This window comes from Oryzias latipes, chromosome 21, assembly GCF_002234675.1.
Source record: "Oryzias latipes chromosome 21, ASM223467v1".
Lineage (NCBI taxonomy): Eukaryota > Metazoa > Chordata > Actinopteri > Beloniformes > Adrianichthyidae > Oryzias > Oryzias latipes.
In genome coordinates this window covers 13,405,899-13,412,144 of record NC_019879.2, presented here as the reverse complement: position 1 = coordinate 13,412,144, position 6,246 = coordinate 13,405,899, and positions in this window count along the sequence as shown.

Genomic DNA, 6,246 nt, shown 5'->3' with positions numbered 1-6,246 from the left:
ACACTGGAAAAATGTCTTTCTCAAACCAAGTTAAAACATACAGAATATGAGATGTGTTTCCCTTGTTATATGTGAAAGAATTTGCCAGTTGAACTGGTAGAATTTGACTCTAAGATTTCTTAAAATAAGTTGTGATGCCCTTTTGAGACAAAAAAAGATCTGGAAATGAGCTACAAACAATCATATTTAGGTATATTTCTTTGGTGACTGAAAACTTTGAAGTGGGTTTTACACTTATCTCTCCTAAATTTGTCATATTTGTAGGTGCTACCACAGTCCAACTACCCATTCTGCCTTCTTTAGACCTGAGCTCCTCTTATGCCGTTTTTATATCTCTTCAACAAGGCACCAGTCACTGGGTAGAAACTGTGGAAGTGTAACCCAAAATGTGATATCCACACATGGATGGACGCCAGGTCTTAAAAGGGTCAAAGTAAGACCGGAACTACACATTTGAAAACAATTGTCTCTTAAAAATTATGTTTTCTTGTCCTGCTGTTGTTAAATGACTTTTATACTATAGGAGTAAAACAAAAAAACTCTCCAATTTCCCTAAGTCAAGCACATATGTGTCTTGAAACTATTCACAAATCAAATGTCTCCTTAAAAAAGGCAAACTTTAAAAAAAAACAAAAAACACTGGTTTCATTAGATATTGCTTAAATAGTGTGTTTTAAAGAATAAGTGACTCAACAAGATTTATTTACTGTGTTACTTAAAATATGAGGTTTCTGTTATGGCGGGTGGTTGGGGGAGTACCCAGGCGCAGAGAGGATGAGGCATCAGTTCAAGGTGGATAGGGGCTTTAATATTAACAAAAGACTACAAACCAAAAACCACTGCATAAGCAGGCTAGAAAACTCGAAACATTAAAAACACTCGAAACAGGGGAAGAGCCGAAATATAATCTATGGACCAGCACAGGAGGAAGGGAATGACAGGACTTAAATACAAGCAAGACAACGAGACACAGGTGGAAACGATCAGGACAGAGGAGAACCAAAGTTAAGACTCACAACCAAGGTCTAACACAGGACAGGGGGGTATTCCAGGAAGCATGTTTAAACTAGCCTGACTTTGAGCCTGAACTCTGGCTGAAATCCGCCTGAACTTGCTTACTCGGGGTATGTCAGTTCCAAAAGACCGGATATGAGTTGGCGTAATTACGCTCGACTTGGTAACCCTGGGTTAACGCACGGTACATAAAGACATTCTCAATAGATCGCCGATTTCTGGAGTCACCATGGAAACGCGTGGAGAAAAAAAAAGAAAGCGCGACACTTGAGACGGAAGTGAGACGGCGTCTGAGATTTTAATGACGGCGGTTAAAAATTATAAGTCCATCAAAAAAGTAACACGGCTGAAAAATAATTTAAATAATTTAGTTAAATTTATTCAAACTCAATAATTGTTTATACAACTCAAATTTACGTATTTATCTAACTAAATGTCACATTAATCCATTAATCTTTTTTCCATCTTAATTACTTATATTTCTTGAACTTTCATATGTCTAAGTTTGAGCCGGCAGATATGCTCATTTTTACAACAATAAAAAGAACGGAAAAAAATGCACCGAGTGCAAAAACTCACTAAAGAATTTTCCGTCACTCTCATAACAGCGCTAAGCGGTAGGGGTGCTTTATAAACTCATCATCCTATCCTTTACTCTCACTCATGGTGCAGAGACGTAAGCATAGTAGGACAAAATAGCTCGGCCAAACACGGTGAAACACAGGAAAACAGCTATACAACTAAACACATTTTGTAAAAAACCCACACTTAAACCCAAATCCGTCCAGACAGGCAAAGGGAATGATATCCCAGAATCCCTTGCGGTGCCGATCTAACAGCAGCATCAAAGTTACACCTACTTAATTGAATTAATTTGAACGAAAGGAAAATAACTGTCTGAAAACTACGTGTAATTTAAAAAAAAAAAAATTTCTAACAAAAAAAATGATTTATCTTAACTGAAGCAAATAATTACGTTAGATCAAAGTAAAAAAGTTTATCTTTCCAACATCCATATGTGGTCTTATCACCCTCTCATGGTGGAAAAAGTATTATCTGAGCTTTTTCATCCACTAAATCATCTTCAAATGGACACGCCATGCTGCTTCACCTCTCTGTAAACAAACTAACCTTCAACTAAACCTGCTCCCGACCAGGTTATGTTCAGAGCATGAGTTGCTATGGCAACTTGACGTACCCTGAAACATACCTCCATTTCTGGAACCGAAAGCTGAGGTTATCAACTTTCTTAGCCTCAAACTTATCGTGGGAGCTAGCATAACCTGCTTTCTGGAATACCCCCCAGGAAGTGACAGAAACAGAAATAAAACAGAAACCGTAACAGTTTCAAAAACACAAAAAAGTTACAGTATCTTAGTTTTGTCCTATATTAAATTGAATACTTGGAAACTAGACAAAAACACTCGGATTTTGTGTTCTTGCAGTATATTTGGTTGTTTTCTTGTTTTTTCAGGCTGGTATTTATGTCATGGCTCTATTTTCTTGTAGTTCGTTCAATATTCTGACTGAATGTCTCATTTGAAATATCTTCACCAAAATGTAAATAGTTTATTAATATGCCACAATGATAAGTTGGGGAATTCTTGATTTTTTGTTTGTTTTGCTCTGTATAATTGTGCTACCCATGCGATAGCAATAACTACAAAGGCATCAACATGTGTGAGGAGCCTTAACTGCAAATTTAAAGTCAGCCGGTTGATGTACAGAAAAACATTTAAAATTACCCTGGAATAAATCAGAATGAGTAAATTTTTTAAAGTTAATGTTTGAGAGTTCAACATCTCAGTGGGGCTCATTAAAATCCCATCCCTCCAGAAGTTGATGTTTGTTGAAGAAAGTTTCACCGCATGTAACGATGGTTTGTTTCTGCTATTAGCAACAACAAACACAACAACGTCCCATGAGCCTAAGTGTGGGTTTAAGTGTGGTTCTGTGGCAGCAGCACCTGCCGCCCATTACCTGCTCCAAACAGCAGTGTGACACAACAGTTCACACCTGCACTGATGAGTGTCAAACTAGCCTCTGAGGTGTTGCTGCAATCAAAGGTGTGAAGAAAAACATCAATTCAACGTGATGCAATATGTCATGAATGTTGTTTTCATGTCCACATGAGGAAAAGTACTGCCTGCTTTTTTGAGTTTTAGTGTTTCATAGTAACATACAGGTGTGTTTTGTTTTCATCTAGCAGGAGTTCCCATGCAACCGTCACAGCGGCAGACCCAGAGCTTTAACCTCCAACTCTGTGGCTGTTCCATCCAGACTCACTGCAATGTTTTGTGACTTCACTTTTTTGTTTTTCTAAAAGCAGCCCTAATTAGCAGCTGTTTTGGTTTGCACAGTTTAGTTTGCAGCATCCATTTATTTGGGGGAACTTCTGAAACTTCAGCTCAACACAGAAAAGGTTTTCAGGCCAAATGAGTTGTAAATTAGTCAAATAAAACAGCATCTATTAAGTGACAAAAAAAGGAGAAATGTGTTTGAATTTATCAGAGGAAAATTCTCAACCCAGTGCCATATTCACTCTATTTATTCCTTCTGCTCTCCATGGGCATTCGTTTGTTTTTATAGGCGTTTAATTTTCAAAATTGTGATTAAAACTTTGGATTGCACGGTGGGGCAGTGGTTAGCACCATTGCCTCACAGCAAGAAGCCCCCAGTTCAAGTCCCAGCTGAGGGACCTGAAATAGAACAACAATGGGGGACCCCTCTTCACCCACATGTGGCCAGGATAGCCGCCGGCAGCCCCGCAACTCGAAAGGGACAAAACGGGTTTAGAAGATTAATGAATGATTAAAAATGGGATTTGTGCAATAAGTCTTGCAATGTATGGATTTCAGCTCTTTCAGTGCTTTACCTTATCATTCATTGTGGGGTTTTAGCTGAAGAATTCAGTCAGAATTTTTATTTCTTACCAATTTCCAGAGAAGAGCTGTGGTAATGAAAACAATCCCAGCTCAGCTGTGAAATGAAGTTTGTTGCAGCTTCGCAAGTGTGGACACAACTATGGGATGGTTGGACTTTGCAGAAGCGACCCAATTTTTCTTCCCTATTGTTTTCTTCTTCTTCTTCTTTTAATTTAAAGGGCCTTTATTTTTTTAAGGTTCATTTAAATAACCAATTTTTTTTTAATAAAAGCAAAAACAAAACAAAAGAACGACACCAATTTGATCCAATATATTTCATAGTTCACTTGGTTGGATTAAGTATGTTGTCCATAGTCGGAAGCATAAAACACTAAGGCAAAGCTTTGAAGTGACACTGAAAACCCTTTTGAAATCGATTTTAAAGCTCTGGCTGTGATCAGTATTGATGATGTGAACAACAGTACAATACAACATTCATTAAACTATTTTTCTAAGAAAAAGTTATGAATAGTGTGACTGAAGAGCTCAAAATTTAGACTACGGTGACACATGCCAAAATGCAACCTCAATGCAAGTTTTTTTTCAGTAAAATAGGCTGGTGGCTGCGCAGCAGCATTTGTAACCGGGCGGCGGGAGCCGCATGTTTACACGCCCCCCAGTGGGAGCTGAGGTTTTAAGAAAAACTTAAAATTGAGCAGCAACGTGACAATTTTTGGACATCTGGCAGTGGCCGCCTGGGCACATCTGGGCCAAATCTGAATTCCTCCCCTACCCCTACATTTAACCCTCAAAGCGGAGAGTTATGAAAACTAGTGTCTTGGAATTCAGATGGCACTAATCCTCTGTGATGTCATCAATATTCGCCAGTCATCTAAGTTGGCGAGTAGCTGCCAGCGCTCGGAAAATACATATCATCGGTTTTATAATTTTCAAAAGTTATGCAAAAACATAAAGTCATTACTTACATTTAATTATTTGTGGAAAAAAAAATTGAAAGCACAGGAAGTGGAAACGAGAGGTCAAAGTTGCTGCTGTGAGTTGAGAGACCTTTAAGTTTAAATGAATTTGAAGAATTCAAATTTTTAAAAGGGATGTTTTAGCTAATTCCATCCAGTCTGTGGAAAAATTGAGTTTATATGGTTCTTTTTAGGCATGAATAAATGATGGATGTTGAATAAATGATTACCAGAGCAGCCTCTCCAGAAGCAACCTGGTGGTTGTACTGGTTATTCAGAATGGACAGAATTAGGAACAGAGACTGTTGGCCCCAATGAGACCTATGGTGGAGTTCCCTAAACGTTTTTGGAATAGTCTGTTAACAGATGTCATACTCAGATCCCAGATGCAGAACATGGTTCAGACTAAAGAAACAAAAGAGAATATGCCATAAAGTCTCAATGGTTTATTTTTAATATACGTCTTGTACAGATTGGGGATGTTCTGCTCGAGGCCCTCTGCTTGACTTCAAACTGGTGGTGTAGGACCCAACATGCAGCAAAACAGGCATAGTTGACAGAAACCTAAAACATTCAATAATCTGAGACATGACAAAACCTTGGCAACAGCAAATGTGACAGAGCAGAGCAGATGACCTGACACTGGAGAACTGAAAACCATTAATTGACAAAAATGACAACAGCTGTAGATGATCAACATGAACCTGGAGTGACCGATACAGGTAAAACTTCAAACATAACCAAAATCAAGAGCACAACTGAAAATAAAAATCTATGAATCAACTAACCAGACAAGCACATTCTCATTATTCGCATTGATACAAATTGAAGTAAATAATAAAGTATAGGTGACTCACTGTTGCAGAAGGATCCTTATTTTCCTTATCGTTTTTTTGTTTTAGATAAAGTCCTCATTAAAGGGCCTTTATTATTTTTTTTTTTATTTTAATTTCATTTCATAACCAACTTTAAGCTCCCTTTTTAGGAAGAAAAAAACACACCACCATTTTGATTTCATTAGATTATTAATCTAATTTAACATTAATCTAATTTCATTAGATTTTGCATAATTTGCCAAATAAAGACAGATGGCATGACCATTGAGGACAATGTCACTCATCTCACACCCAAAGTGATGGTTCTGTTTGACCAGAAGCCTCGAAACAATTTATCGATACAGTACAGTGTCAAATTGATATCCCAGTACAGTTACCATGGCTCAGCGGAGTAGCCAGGATGCTGAATGAGCCGACACTGAAGATCCTGGCAGAGTTCTTTAAAACACTGTGACTAATTATTAAAGTGCAGACAGCTGTGATTGCTTAACAGGGTCCACAAGAGAATGGGTAGGGTCACAACCACTATTCAACCAAGGAGCAGAAAAACACTGA